Source organism: Lissotriton vulgaris, unplaced genomic scaffold (assembly GCF_964263255.1).
Source record: "Lissotriton vulgaris unplaced genomic scaffold, aLisVul1.2 SCAFFOLD_2072, whole genome shotgun sequence".
In the NCBI taxonomy this organism is placed as follows: Eukaryota; Metazoa; Chordata; class Amphibia; order Caudata; family Salamandridae; genus Lissotriton; species Lissotriton vulgaris.
The window spans coordinates 73,648-88,214 of record NW_028244743.1 but is presented as its reverse complement, the minus strand read 5'-3'; the positions used below and the strand labels follow the sequence as shown (position 1 = coordinate 88,214).

Here is a 14,567-nt window from a genome sequence, read left to right as displayed (position 1 = left end):
TGGGAAGCAGGACAAAGAGAAGGGCAGGGCCTATGCAAATGAAGGCCTCAGGGATGTCTGGGAGTGCCTTTTTAGCAGTATTGTTAAAGTCCACCTTGCAACCGGATTGGTCGGGTAAGCTGAAAAACACCATGCCAGATTGGGCACCAGGTGTCTAGGCGCTTGGAGGACATATTGGGTCTACATCCCTCAGTTTCCGAGGTCCAAGAAATGTTCACCCTCTACCCTAATAGAGAGGTCTTGGCCGATCGTGGCTGAGAGGGGAAGAAGGTAGCAGTGCAAGATGCTTATGGTCCTTCTCTAATAATGGACCAACTTTCTCTCTCTCCTTACCTGTGGTTCAGCCTGGCTACTGGGGCTACCAGTTGTAAGCCTGCAGCCCACAGGGAGTTGGTTTGTTCCTCTCACACATGTAAATGGGTAAGCATTCAAGTGCACACACCTGCCTACGTCCACAGACCCTCGCGCACACACACTTTTGTCAACAAGCTTTTTCGCAATTAAGAGTATCAGGGACCCATGTTGAAATACAAAAGCAGCACACCACGTGACGGCCATCACATAGAGTCCAGCAGCAAATGGGAAACGTTTAACTAGCTGTGGTCCTATTACTTGCGCTCTACCGTGGAACAACTGCTGGATGAGTCCTGCTGGAGAATATTGAACCTACAACAAGTCTGAGGTAAATAAAAATTCCACAGGAATATAATCAAACAGGGACCTACAACCCTTCCGAGCCAGATAGGAGTCGAACCTACAATCTTCTGATCCGTAGTCAGACGCGTTATCCATTGCGCCACTGGCCCTATGTAGACTTACGCATCCTTTTGTCCTTAAGTGGGCTAGAAAGTGTGTGTATGTGTGTGTGAAGGCACAAGGAAACCCATCTGACCTCCTGGAAGTCTGTTCTGTGAGGTTTTCCCAAGTTTTACAAAGGACTTTAGGAGAAGGAAGCACCTAAAAGCTAGGCGAAATGGTCCTAGATCCAAGGAAATCTTTTAGATCAGGCTCAGTTTCTTAAATAGTTTGCATTAACATAATCAGTTCCAGGTCTGTGTGGGGCTGAGCTTGGGAACTCCTTAGTAAGTAGGCGTTTACAACAATAAGGGGTTTAATATTACAACACAGGTGAACATTCAGACACATTATCATAAGCTCACCTTGTCCAGGGACCCAAGCATGCTGCCTTTCCACTCTCAGAGCCCTTCACCTAACCTACTGTGCCGCTGTTTCACCTTTAATATCACTGTTCCACAGGCAGCGTGACGTCACAATGCTCCTTGTCTGTAGCCCGAACCAGGAGCCTTTGCAAACCTGGTATAATCTACATACTTACGGTGTGTTTAGTCTTGGACCACAAATGCAGTGAAGAATAATGGATTGCTACTCTTCATACATTTTTGACCATTGGCTCAGATTTGAATGCGTACTGGCCATCTGAGCATCTCTGCCAGGCCACCCTATGTCTAGAGACTGTAGATTTAGAGAGTTTATAAACATTGTCAGTTCATCAATAAAGTGTGCTCGCTTCGGCAGCACATATACTAAAATTGGAACGATACAGAGAAGATTAGCATGGCCCCTGCGCAAAGATGACACGCAAATTCGTGAAGCGTTCCATATTTTTAACAGCTTTCAGGAGAGAAATCTTTTTTGTTTTCAAGACTAATTGAAAAAATAAAGCAGGTCCCAGTGCTGTCCCCGTAATATGTATTTTTCAATTAGTCTCTCCTCAACATTTTTAATGTATTTGCTTTGCAGTAAAGAAGGTGCGCTCTATGTTCAGCTGCATTTAGCAAGGAAGCCTGCAGGACTTCTGGGACTTTTCTTTCTCTTTTTTAGCCTCACTGTCATTATTCTTCACCACCCCCAAATCTATACTGCTGCAGTGTTGTGTTGCTTTGTGGGAAGCAGGACAAAGAGAAGGGCAGGGCCTATGCAAATGAAGGCCTCAGGGATGTCTGGGAGTGCCTTTTTAGCAGTATTGTTAAAGTCCACCTTGCAACCGGATTGGTCGGGTAAGCTGAAAAACACCATGCCAGATTGGGCACCAGGTGTCTAGGCGCTTGGAGGACATATTGGGTCTACATCCCTCAGTTTCTGAGGTCCAAGAAATGTTCACCCTCTACCCTAATAGAGAGGTCTTGGCCGATCGTGGCTGATCGTGGCTGAGAGGGGAAGAAGGTAGCAGTGCAAGATGCTTATGGTCCATCTCTAATAATGGACCAACTTTCTCTCTCTCCTTACCTGTGGTTCTGCCTGGCTACTGGGGCTACCAGTTGTAAGCCTGCAGCCCACAGGGAGTTGGTTTGTTCCTCTCACACATGTAAATGGGTAAGCATTCAAGTGCACACACCTGCCTACGTCCACAGACCCTCGCGCACACACACTTTTGTCAACAAGCTTTTTCGCAATTAAGAGTATCAGGGACCCATGTTGAAATACAAAAGCAGCACACCACGTGACGGCCATCACATAGAGTCCAGCAGCAAATGGGAAACGTTTAACTAGCTGTGGTCCTATTACTTGCGCTCTACCGTGGAACAACTGCTGGATGAGTCCTGCTGGAGAATATTGAACCTACAACAAGTCTGAGGTAAATAAAAATTCCACAGGAATATAATCAAACAGGGACCTACAACCCTTCCGAGCCAGATAGGAGTCGAACCTACAATCTTCTGATCCGTAGTCAGACGCGTTATCCATTGCGCCACTGGCCCTATGTAGACTTACGCATCCTTTTGTCCTTAAGTGGGCTAGAAAGTGTGTGTATGTGTGTGTGAAGGCACAAGGAAACCCATCTGACCTCCTGGAAGTCTGTTCTGTGAGGTTTTCCCAAGTTTTACAAAGGACTTTAGGAGAAGGAAGCACCTAAAAGCTAGGTGAAATGGTCCTAGATCCAAGGAAATCTTTTAGATCAGGCTCAGTTTCTTAAATAGTTTGCATTAACATAATCAGTTCCAGGTCTGTGTGGGGCTGAGCTTGGGAACTCCTTAGTAAGTAGGCGTTTACAACAATAAGGGGTTTAATATTACAACACAGGTGAACATTCAGACACATTATCATAAGCTCACCTTGTCCAGGGACCCAAGCATGCTGCCTTTCCACTCTCAGAGCCCTTCACCTAACCTACTGTGCAGCTGTTTCACCTTTAATATCACTGTTCCACAGGCAGCGTGACGTCACAATGCTCCTTGTCTGTAGCCCGAACCAGGAGCCTTTGCAAACCTGGTATAATCTACATACTTACGGTGTGTTTAGTCTTGGACCACAAATGCAGTGAAGAATAATGGATTGCTACTCTTCATACATTTTTGACCATTGGCTCAGATTTGAATGCGTACTGGCCATCTGAGCATCTCTGCCAGGCCACCCTATGTCTAGAGACTGTAGATTTAGAGAGTTTATAAACATTGTCAGTTCATCAATAAAGTGTGCTCGCTTCGGCAGCACATATACTAAAATTGGAACGATACAGAGAAGATTAGCATGGCCCCTGCGCAAGGATGACACGCAAATTCGTGAAGCGTTCCATATTTTTAACAGCTTTCAGGAGAGAAATCTTTTTTGTTTTCAAGACTAATTGAAAAAATAAAGCAGGTCCCAGTGCTGTCCCCGTAATATGTATTTTTCAATTAGTCTCTCCTCAACATTTTTAATGTATTTGCTTTGCAGTAAAGAAGGTGCGCTCTATGTTCAGCTGCATTTAGCAAGGAAGCCTGCAGGACTTCTGGGACTTTTCTTTCTCTTTTTTAGCCTCACTGTCATTATTCTTCACCACCCCCAAATCTATACTGCTGCAGTGTTGTGTTGCTTTGTGGGAAGCAGGACAAAGAGAAGGGCAGGGCCTATGCAAATGAAGGCCTCAGGGATGTCTGGGAGTGCCTTTTTAGCAGTATTGTTAAAGTCCACCTTGCAACCGGATTGGTCGGGTAAGCTGAAAAACACCATGCCAGATTGGGCACCAGGTGTCTAGGCGCTTGGAGGACATATTGGGTCTACATCCCTCAGTTTCTGAGGTCCAAGAAATGTTCACCCTCTACCCTAATAGAGAGGTCTTGGCCGATCGTGGCTGAGAGGGGAAGAAGGTAGCAGTGCAAGATGCTTATGGTCCTTCTCTAATAATGGACCAACTTTCTCTCTCTCCTTACCTGTGGTTCTGCCTGGCTACTGGGGCTACCAGTTGTAAGCCTGCAGCCCACAGGGAGTTGGTTTGTTCCTCTCACACATGTAAATGGGTAAGCATTCAAGTGCACACACCTGCCTACGTCCACAGACCCTCGCGCACACACACTTTTGTCAACAAGCTTTTTCGCAATTAAGAGTATCAGGGACCCATGTTGAAATACAAAAGCAGCACACCACGTGACGGCCATCACATAGAGTCCAGCAGCAAATGGGAAACGTTTAACTAGCTGTGGTCCTATTACTTGCGCTCTACCGTGGAACAACTGCTGGATGAGTCCTGCTGGAGAATATTGAACCTACAACAAGTCTGAGGTAAATAAAAATTCCACAGGAATATAATCAAACAGGGACCTACAACCCTTCCGAGCCAGATAGGAGTCGAACCTACAATCTTCTGATCCGTAGTCAGACGCGTTATCCATTGCGCCACTGGCCCTATGTAGACTTACGCATCCTTTTGTCCTTAAGTGGGCTAGAAAGTGTGTGTATGTGTGTGTGAAGGCACAAGGAAACCCATCTGACCTCCTGGAAGTCTGTTCTGTGAGGTTTTCCCAAGTTTTACAAAGGACTTTAGGAGAAGGAAGCACCTAAAAGCTAGGCGAAATGGTCCTAGATCCAAGGAAATCTTTTAGATCAGGCTCAGTTTCTTAAATAGTTTGCATTAACATAATCAGTTCCAGGTCTGTGTGGGGCTGAGCTTGAGAACTCCTTAGTAAGTAGGCGTTTACAACAATAAGGGGTTTAATATTACAACACAGGTGAACATTCAGACACATTATCATAAGCTCACCTTGTCCAGGGACCCAAGCATGCTGCCTTTCCACTCTCAGAGCCCTTCACCTAACCTACTGTGCAGCTGTTTCACCTTTAATATCACTGTTCCACAGGCAACGTGACGTCACAATGCTCCTTGTCTGTAGCCCGACCCAGGAGCCTTTGCAAACCTGGTATAATCTACATACTTACGGTGTGTTTAGTCTTGGACCACAAATGCAGTGAAGAATAATGGATTGCTACTCTTCATACATTTTTGACCATTGGCTCAGATTTGAATGCGTACTGGCCATCTGAGCATCTCTGCCAGGCCACCCTATGTCTAGAGACTGTAGATTTAGAGAGTTTATAAACATTGTCAGTTCATCAATAAAGTGTGTTCGCTTCGGCAGCACATATACTAAAATTGGAACGATACAGAGAAGATTAGCATGGCCCCTGCGCAAGGATGACACGCAAATTCGTGAAGCGTTCCATATTTTTAACAGCTTTCAGGAGAGAAATCTTTTTTGTTTTCAAGACTAATTGAAAAAATAAAGCAGGTCCCAGTGCTGTCCCCGTAATATGTATTTTTCAATTAGTCTCTCCTCAACATTTTTAATGTATTTGCTTTGCAGTAAAGAAGGTGCGCTCTATGTTCAGCTGCATTTAGCAAGGAAGCCTGCAGGACTTCTGGGACTTTTCTTTCTCTTTTTTAGCCTCACTGTCATTATTCTTCACCACCCCCAAATCTATACTGCTGCAGTGTTGTGTTGCTTTGTGGGAAGCAGGACAAAGAGAAGGGCAGGGCCTATGCAAATGAAGGCCTCAGGGATGTCTGGGAGTGCCTTTTTAGCAGTATTGTTAAAGTCCACCTTGCAACCGGATTGGTCGGGTAAGCTGAAAAACACCATGCCAGATTGAGCACCAGGTCTCTAGGCGCTTGGAGGACATATTGGGTCTACATCCCTCAGTTTCTGAGGTCCAAGAAATGTTCACCCTCTACCCTAATAGAGAGGTCTTGGCCGATCGTGGCTGATCGTGGCTGAGAGGGGAAGAAGGTAGCAGTGCAAGATGCTTATGGTCCTTCTCTAATAATGGACCAACTTTCTCTCTCTCCTTACCTGTGGTTCTGCCTGGCTACTGGGGCTACCAGTTGTAAGCCTGCAGCCCACAGGGAGTTGGTTTGTTCCTCTCACACATGTAAATGGGTAAGCATTCAAGTGCACACACCTGCCTACGTCCACAGACCCTCGCGCACACACACTTTTGTCAACAAGCTTTTTCGCAATTAAGAGTATCAGGGACCCATGTTGAAATACAAAAGCAGCACACCACGTGACGGCCATCACATAGAGTCCAGCAGCAAATGGGAAACGTTTAACTAGCTGTGGTCCTATTACTTGCGCTCTACCGTGGAACAACTGCTGGATGAGTCCTGCTGGAGAATATTGAACCTACAACAAGTCTGAGGTAAATAAAAATTCCACAGGAATATAATCAAACAGGGACCTACAACCCTTCCGAGCCAGATAGGAGTCGAACCTACAATCTTCTGATCCGTAGTCAGACGCGTTATCCATTGCGCCACTGGCCCTATGTAGACTTACGCATCCTTTTGTCCTTAAGTGGGCTAGAAAGTGTGTGTATGTGTGTGTGAAGGCACAAGGAAACCCATCTGACCTCCTGGAAGTCTGTTCTGTGAGGTTTTCCCAAGTTTTACAAAGGACTTTAGGAGAAGGAAGCACCTAAAAGCTAGGCGAAATGGTCCTAGATCCAAGGAAATCTTTTAGATCAGGCTCAGTTTCTTAAATAGTTTGCATTAACATAATCAGTTCCAGGTCTGTGTGGGGCTGAGCTTGAGAACTCCTTAGTAAGTAGGCGTTTACAACAATAAGGGGTTTAATATTACAACACAGGTGAACATTCAGACACATTATCATAAGCTCACCTTGTCCAGGGACCCAAGCATGCTGCCTTTCCACTCTCAGAGCCCTTCACCTAACCTACTGTGCAGCTTTTTCACTTTTAATATCACTGTTCCACAGGCAACGTGACGTCACAATGCTCCTTGTCTGTAGCCCGACCCAGGAGCCTTTGCAAACCTGGTATCATCTACATACTTACGGTGTGTTTAGTCTTGGACCACAAATGCAGTGAAGAATAATGGATTGCTACTCTTCATACATTTTTGACCATTGGCTCAGATTTGAATGCGTACTGGCCATCTGAGCATCTCTGCCAGGCCACCCTATGTCTAGAGACTGTAGATTTAGAGAGTTTATAAACATTGTCAGTTCATCAATAAAGTGTGCTCGCTTCGGCAGCACATATACTAAAATTGGAACGATACAGAGAAGATTAGCATGGCCCCTGCGCAAGGATGACACGCAAATTCGTGAAGCGTTCCATATTTTTAGCAGCTTTCAGGAGAGAAATCTTTTTTGTTTTCAAGACTAATTGAAAAAATAAAGCAGGTCCCAGTGCTGTCCCCGTAATATGTATTTTTCAATTAGTCTCTCCTCAACATTTTTAATGTATTTGCTTTGCAGTAAAGAAGGTGCGCTCTATGTTCAGCTGCATTTAGCAAGGAAGCCTGCAGGACTTCTGGGACTTTTCTTTCTCTTTTTTAGCCTCACTGTCATTATTCTTCACCACCCCCAAATCTATACTGCTGCAGTGTTGTGTTGCTTTGTGGGAAGCAGGACAAAGAGAAGGGCAGGGCCTATGCAAATGAAGGCCTCAGGGATGTCTGGGAGTGCCTTTTTAGCAGTATTGTTAAAGTCCACCTTGCAACCGGATTGGTCGGGTAAGCTGAAAAACACCATGCCAGATTGGGCACCAGGTGTCTAGGCGCTTGGAGGACATATTGGGTCTACATCCCTCAGTTTCCGAGGTCCAAGAAATGTTCACCCTCTACCCTAATAGAGAGGTCTTGGCAGATCGTGGCTGAGAGGGGAAGAAGGTAGCAGTGCAAGATGCTTATGGTCCTTCTCTAATAATGGACCAACTTTCTCTCTCTCCTTACCTGTGGTTCAGCCTGGCTACTGGGGCTACCAGTTGTAAGCCTGCAGCCCACAGGGAGTTGGTTTGTTCCTCTCACACATGTAAATGGGTAAGCATTCAAGTGCACACACCTGCCTACGTCCACAGACCCTCGCGCACACACACTTTTGTCAACAAGCTTTTTCGCAATTAAGAGTATCAGGGACCCATGTTGAAATACAAAAGCAGCACACCACGTGACGGCCATCACATAGAGTCCAGCAGCAAATGGGAAACGTTTAACTAGCTGTGGTCCTATTACTTGCGCTCTACCGTGGAACAACTGCTGGATGAGTCCTGCTGGAGAATATTGAACCTACAACAAGTCTGAGGTAAATAAAAATTCCACAGGAATATAATCAAACAGGGACCTACAACCCTTCCGAGCCAGATAGGAGTCGAACCTACAATCTTCTGATCCGTAGTCAGACGCGTTATCCATTGCGCCACTGGCCCTATGTAGACTTACGCATCCTTTTGTCCTTAAGTGGGCTAGAAAGTGTGTGTATGTGTGTGTGAAGGCACAAGGAAACCCATCTGACCTCCTGGAAGTCTGTTCTGTGAGGTTTTCCCAAGTTTTACAAAGGACTTTAGGAGAAGGAAGCACCTAAAAGCTAGGCGAAATGGTCCTAGATCCAAGGAAATCTTTTAGATCAGGCTCAGTTTCTTAAATAGTTTGCATTAACATAATCAGTTCCAGGTCTGTGTGGGGCTGAGCTTGGGAACTCCTTAGTAAGTAGGCGTTTACAACAATAAGGGGTTTAATATTACAACACAGGTGAACATTCAGACACATTATCATAAGCTCACCTTGTCCAGGGACCCAAGCATGCTGCCTTTCCACTCTCAGAGCCCTTCACCTAACCTACTGTGCAGCTGTTTCACCTTTAATATCACTGTTCCACAGGCAGCGTGACGTCACAATGCTCCTTGTCTGTAGCCCGAACCAGGAGCCTTTGCAAACCTGGTATAATCTACATACTTACGGTGTGTTTAGTCTTGGACCACAAATGCAGTGAAGAATAATGGATTGCTACTCTTCATACATTTTTGACCATTGGCTCAGATTTGAATGCGTACTGGCCATCTGAGCATCTCTGCCAGGCCACCCTATGTCTAGAGACTGTAGATTTAGAGAGTTTATAAACATTGTCAGTTCATCAATAAAGTGTGCTTGCTTCGGCAGCACATATACTAAAATTGGAACGATACAGAGAAGATTAGCATGGCCCCTGCGCAAAGATGACACGCAAATTCGTGAAGCGTTCCATATTTTTAACAGCTTTCAGGAGAGAAATCTTTTTTGTTTTCAAGACTAATTGAAAAAATAAAGCAGGTGTCAGTGCTGTCCCCGTAATATGTATTTTTCAATTAGTCTCTCCTCAACATTTTTAATGTATTTGCTTTGCAGTAAAGAAGGTGCGCTCTATGTTCAGCTGCATTTAGCAAGGAAGCCTGCAGGACTTCTGGGACTTTTCTTTCTCTTTTTTAGCCTCACTGTCATTATTCTTCACCACCCCCAAATCTATACTGCTGCAGTGTTGTGTTGCTTTGTGGGAAGCAGGACAAAGAGAAGGGCAGGGCCTATGCAAATGAAGGCCTCAGGGATGTCTGGGAGTGCCTTTTTAGCAGTATTGTTAAAGTCCACCTTGCAACCGGATTGGTCGGGTAAGCTGAAAAACACCATGCCAGATTGGGCACCAGGTGTCTAGGCGCTTGGAGGACATATTGGGTCTACATCCCTCAGTTTCTGAGGTCCAAGAAATGTTCACCCTCTACCCTAATAGAGAGGTCTTGGCCGATCGTGGCTGATCGTGGCTGAGAGGGGAAGAAGGTAGCAGTGCAAGATGCTTATGGTCCTTCTCTAATAATGGACCAACTTTCTCTCTCTCCTTACCTGTGGTTCTGCCTGGCTACTGGGGCTACCAGTTGTAAGCCTGCAGCCCACAGGGAGTTGGTTTGTTCCTCTCACACATGTAAATGGGTAAGCATTCAAGTGCACACACCTGCCTACTTCCACAGACCCTCGCGCACACACACTTTTGTCAACAAGCTTTTTCGCAATTAAGAGTATCAGGGACCCATGTTGAAATACAAAAGCAGCACACCACGTGACGGCCATCACATAGAGTCCAGCAGCAAATGGGAAACGTTTAACTAGCTGTGGTCCTATTACTTGCGCTCTACCGTGGAACAACTGCTGGATGAGTCCTGCTGGAGAATATTGAACCTACAACAAGTCTGAGGTAAATAAAAATTCCACAGGAATATAATCAAACAGGGACCTACAACCCTTCCGAGCCAGATAGGAGTCGAACCTACAATCTTCTGATCCGTAGTCAGACGCGTTATCCATTGCGCCACTGGCCCTATGTAGACTTATGCATCCTTTTGTCCTTAAGTGGGCTAGAAAGTGTGTGTATGTGTGTGTGAAGGCACAAGGAAACCCATCTGACCTCCTGGAAGTCTGTTCTGTGAGGTTTTCCCAAGTTTTACAAAGGACTTTAGGAGAAGGAAGCACCTAAAAGCTAGGCGAAATGGTCCTAGATCCAAGGAAATCTTTTAGATCAGGCTCAGTTTCTTAAATAGTTTGCATTAACATAATCAGTTCCAGGTCTGTGTGGGGCTGAGCTTGAGAACTCCTTAGTAAGTAGGTGTTTACAACAATAAGGGGTTTAATATTACAACACAGGTGAACATTCAGACACATTATCATAAGCTCACCTTGTCCAGGGACCCAAGCATGCTGCCTTTCCACTCTCAGAGCCCTTCACCTAACCTACTGTGCAGCTGTTTCACCTTTAATATCACTGTTCCACAGGCAACGTGACGTCACAATGCTCCTTGTCTGTAGCCCGACCCAGGAGCCTTTGCAAACCTGGTATAATCTACATACTTACGGTGTGTTTAGTCTTGGACCACAAATGCAGTGAAGAATAATGGATTGCTACTCTTCATACATTTTTGACCATTGGCTCAGATTTGAATGCGTACTGGCCATCTGAGCATCTCTGCCAGGCCACCCTATGTCTAGAGACTGTAGATTTAGAGAGTTTATAAACATTGTCAGTTCATTAATAAAGTGTGCTCGCTTCAGCAGCACATATACTAAAATTGGAACGATACAGAGAAGATTAGCATGGCCCCTGCGCAAGGATGACACGCAAATTCGTGAAGCGTTCCATATTTTTAACAGCTTTCAGGAGAGAAATCTTTTTTGTTTTCAAGACTAATTGAAAAAATAAAGCAGGTCCCAGTGCTGTCCCCGTAATATGTATTTTTCAATTAGTCTCTCCTCAACATTTTTAATGTATTTGCTTTGCAGTAAAGAAGGTGCGCTCTATGTTCAGCTGCATTTAGCAAGGAAGCCTGCAGGACTTCTGGGACTTTTCTTTCTCTTTTTTAGCCTCACTGTCATTATTCTTCACCACCCCCAAATCTATACTGCTGCAGTGTTGTGTTGCTTTGTGGGAAGCAGGACAAAGAGAAGGGCAGGGCCTATGCAAATGAAGGCCTCAGGGATGTCTGGGAGTGCCTTTTTAGCAGTATTGTTAAAGTCCACCTTGCAACCGGATTGGTCGGGTAAGCTGAAAAACACCATGCCAGATTGGGCACCAGGTGTCTAGGCGCTTGGAGGACATATTGGGTCTACATCCCTCAGTTTCTGAGGTCCAAGAAATGTTCACCCTCTACCCTAATAGAGAGGTCTTGGCTGATCGTGGCTGAGATGGGAAGAATGTAGCAGTGCAAGATGCTTATGGTTTTTCTCTAATAATGGACCAACTTTCTCTCTCTCCTTACCTGTGGTTCTGCCTGGCTACTGGGGCTACCAGTTGTAAGCCTGCAGCCCACAGGGAGTTGGTTTGTTCCTCTCACACATGTAAATGGGTAAGCATTCAAGTGCACACACCTGCCTACGTCCACAGACCCTCGCGCACACACACTTTTGTCAACAAGCTTTTTCGCAATTAAGAGTATCAGGGACCCATGTTGAAATACAAAAGCAGCACACCACGTGACGGCCATCACATAGAGTCCAGCAGCAAATGGGAAACGTTTAACTAGCTGTGGTCCTATTACTTGCGCTCTACCGTGGAACAACTGCTGGATGAGTCCTGCTGGAGAATATTGAACCTACAACAAGTCTGAGGTAAATAAAAATTCCACAGGAATATAATCAAACAGGGACCTACAACCCTTCCGAGCCAGATAGGAGTCGAACCTACAATCTTCCGATCCGTAGTCAGACGCGTTATCCATTGCGCCACTGGCCCTATGTAGACTTACGCATCCTTTTGTCCTTAAGTGGGCTAGAAAGTGTGTGTATGTGTGTGTGAAGGCACAAGGAAACCCATCTGACCTCCTGGAAGTCTGTTCTGTGAGGTTTTCCCAAGTTTTACAAAGGACTTTAGGAGAAGGAAGCACCTAAAAGCTAGGCGAAATGGTCCTAGATCCAAGGAAATCTTTTAGATCAGGCTCAGTTTCTTAAATAGTTTGCATTAACATAATCAGTTCCAGGTCTGTGTGGGGATGAGCTTGGGAACTCCTTAGTAAGTAGGCGTTTACAACAATAAGGGGTTTAATATTACAACACAGGTGAACATTCAGACACATTATCATAAGCTCACCTTGTCCAGGGACCCAAGCATGCTGCCTTTCCACTCTCAGAGCCCTTCACCTAACCTACTGTGCAGCTGTTTCACCTTTAATATCACTGTTCCACAGGCAGCGTGACGTCACAATGCTCCTTGTCTGTAGCCCGAACCAGGAGCCTTTGCAAACCTGGTATAATCTACATACTTACGGTGTGTTTAGTCTTGGACCACAAATGCAGTGAAGAATAATGGATTGCTACTCTTCATACATTTTTGACCATTGGCTCAGATTTGAATGCGTACTGGCCATCTGAGCATCTCTGCCAGGCCACCCTATGTCTAGAGACTGTAGATTTAGAGAGTTTATAAACATTGTCAGTTCATCAATAAAGTGTGCTCGCTTCGGCAGCACATATACTAAAATTGGAACGATACAGAGAAGATTAGCATGGCCCCTGCGCAAGGATGACACGCAAATTCGTGAAGCGTTCCATATTTTTAACAGCTTTCAGGAGAGAAATCTTTTTTGTTTTCAAGACTAATTGAAAAAATAAAGCAGGTCCCAGTGCTGTCCCCGTAATATGTATTTTTCAATTAGTCTCTCCTCAACATTTTTAATGTATTTGCTTTGCAGTAAAGAAGGTGCGCTCTATGTTCAGCTGCATTTAGCAAGGAAGCCTGCAGGACTTCTGGGACTTTTCTTTCTCTTTTTTAGCCTCACTGTCATTATTCTTCACCACCCCCAAATCTATACTGCTGCAGTGTTGTGTTGCTTTGTGGGAAGCAGGACAAAGAGAAGGGCAGGGCCTATGCAAATGAAGGCCTCAGGGATGTCTGGGAGTGCCTTTTTAGCAGTATTGTTAAAGTCCACCTTGCAACCGGATTGGTCGGGTAAGCTGAAAAACACCATGCCAGATTGGGCACCAGGTGTCTAGGCGCTTGGAGGACATATTGGGTCTACATCCCTCAGTTTCTGAGGTCCAAGAAATGTTCACCCTCTACCCTAATAGAGAGGTCTTGGCCGATCGTGGCTGATCGTGGCTGAGAGGGGAAGAAGGTAGCAGTGCAAGATGCTTATGGTCCTTCTCTAATAATGGACCAACTTTCTCTCTCTCCTTACCTGTGATTCTGCCTGGCTACTGGGGCTACCAGTTGTAAGCCTGCAGCCCACAGGGAGTTGGTTTGTTCCTCTCACACATGTAAATGGGTAAGCATTCAAGTGCACACACCTGCCTACGTCCACAGACCCTCGCGCACACACACTTTTGTCAACAAGCTTTTTCGCAATTAAGAGTATCAGGGACCCATGTTGAAATACAAAAGCAGCACACCACGTGACGGCCATCACATAGAGTCCAGCAGCAAATGGGAAACGTTTAACTAGCTGTGGTCCTATTACTTGCGCTCTACCGTGGAACAACTGCTGGATGAGTCCTGCTGGAGAATATTGAACCTACAACAAGTCTGAGGTAAATAAAAATTCCACAGGAATATAATCAAACAGGGACCTACAACCCTTCCGAGCCAGATAGGAGTCGAACCTACAATCTTCTGATCCGTAGTCAGACGCGTTATCCATTGCGCCACTGGCCCTATGTAGACTTACGCATCCTTTTGTCCTTAAGTGGGCTAGAAAGTGTGTGTATGTGTGTGTGAAGGCACAAGGAAACCCATCTGACCTCCTGGAAGTCTGTTCTGTGAGGTTTTCCCAAGTTTTACAAAGGACTTTAGGAGAAGGAAGCACCTAAAAGCTAGGCGAAATGGTCCTAGATCCAAGGAAATCTTTTAGATCAGGCTCAGTTTCTTAAATAGTTTGCATTAACATAATCAGTTCCAGGTCTGTGTGGGGCTGAGCTTGAGAACTCCTTAGTAAGTAGGCGTTTACAACAATAAGGGGTTTAATATTACAACACAGGTGAACATTCAGACACATTATCATAAGCTCACCTTGTCCAGGGACCCAAGCATGCTGCCTTTCCACTCTCA

At 45.3% G+C, this 14,567-nt stretch overlaps 14 non-coding genes across 14 annotated transcripts; 7 read left to right on the top strand and 7 right to left on the bottom strand.

The window, feature by feature from the left end:
• Nucleotides 1–733: 733 nt before the first annotated feature.
• TRNAR-ACG (transfer RNA arginine (anticodon ACG)) lies at nucleotides 734–806 on the bottom strand. The gene has a single exon. It is a non-coding gene; the product is annotated as a tRNA-Arg (tRNA).
• A 714-nt stretch (nucleotides 807–1,520) lies between these two features.
• On the top strand, nucleotides 1,521–1,627 carry LOC147666819 (U6 spliceosomal RNA). The gene has a single exon (XR_015304647.1). It is a non-coding gene; the product is annotated as a U6 spliceosomal RNA (small nuclear RNA).
• A 1,020-nt stretch (nucleotides 1,628–2,647) lies between these two features.
• Nucleotides 2,648–2,720, bottom strand: TRNAR-ACG (transfer RNA arginine (anticodon ACG)). The gene has a single exon. It is a non-coding gene; the product is annotated as a tRNA-Arg (tRNA).
• Nucleotides 2,721–3,434: 714 nt separating this feature from the next.
• Nucleotides 3,435–3,541, top strand: LOC147666817 (U6 spliceosomal RNA). The gene has a single exon (XR_015304704.1). It is a non-coding gene; the product is annotated as a U6 spliceosomal RNA (small nuclear RNA).
• A 1,010-nt stretch (nucleotides 3,542–4,551) lies between these two features.
• On the bottom strand, nucleotides 4,552–4,624 carry TRNAR-ACG (transfer RNA arginine (anticodon ACG)). Its single transcript has one exon. It is a non-coding gene; the product is annotated as a tRNA-Arg (tRNA).
• Nucleotides 4,625–5,338: 714 nt separating this feature from the next.
• On the top strand, nucleotides 5,339–5,445 carry LOC147666815 (U6 spliceosomal RNA). The gene has a single exon (XR_015304636.1). It is a non-coding gene; the product is annotated as a U6 spliceosomal RNA (small nuclear RNA).
• A 1,020-nt stretch (nucleotides 5,446–6,465) lies between these two features.
• TRNAR-ACG (transfer RNA arginine (anticodon ACG)) lies at nucleotides 6,466–6,538 on the bottom strand. The gene has a single exon. It is a non-coding gene; the product is annotated as a tRNA-Arg (tRNA).
• Nucleotides 6,539–7,252: 714 nt separating this feature from the next.
• LOC147666813 (U6 spliceosomal RNA) lies at nucleotides 7,253–7,359 on the top strand. Its single transcript, XR_015304703.1, has one exon. It is a non-coding gene; the product is annotated as a U6 spliceosomal RNA (small nuclear RNA).
• A 1,010-nt stretch (nucleotides 7,360–8,369) lies between these two features.
• Nucleotides 8,370–8,442, bottom strand: TRNAR-ACG (transfer RNA arginine (anticodon ACG)). Its single transcript has one exon. It is a non-coding gene; the product is annotated as a tRNA-Arg (tRNA).
• A 714-nt stretch (nucleotides 8,443–9,156) lies between these two features.
• On the top strand, nucleotides 9,157–9,263 carry LOC147666811 (U6 spliceosomal RNA). The gene has a single exon (XR_015304651.1). It is a non-coding gene; the product is annotated as a U6 spliceosomal RNA (small nuclear RNA).
• A 1,020-nt stretch (nucleotides 9,264–10,283) lies between these two features.
• On the bottom strand, nucleotides 10,284–10,356 carry TRNAR-ACG (transfer RNA arginine (anticodon ACG)). The gene has a single exon. It is a non-coding gene; the product is annotated as a tRNA-Arg (tRNA).
• Nucleotides 10,357–11,070: 714 nt separating this feature from the next.
• Nucleotides 11,071–11,177, top strand: LOC147666809 (U6 spliceosomal RNA). Its single transcript, XR_015304629.1, has one exon. It is a non-coding gene; the product is annotated as a U6 spliceosomal RNA (small nuclear RNA).
• Nucleotides 11,178–12,974: 1,797 nt separating this feature from the next.
• On the top strand, nucleotides 12,975–13,081 carry LOC147666808 (U6 spliceosomal RNA). The gene has a single exon (XR_015304692.1). It is a non-coding gene; the product is annotated as a U6 spliceosomal RNA (small nuclear RNA).
• A 1,020-nt stretch (nucleotides 13,082–14,101) lies between these two features.
• Nucleotides 14,102–14,174, bottom strand: TRNAR-ACG (transfer RNA arginine (anticodon ACG)). The gene has a single exon. It is a non-coding gene; the product is annotated as a tRNA-Arg (tRNA).
• Between the last annotated feature and the right edge of the window lie 393 nt (nucleotides 14,175–14,567).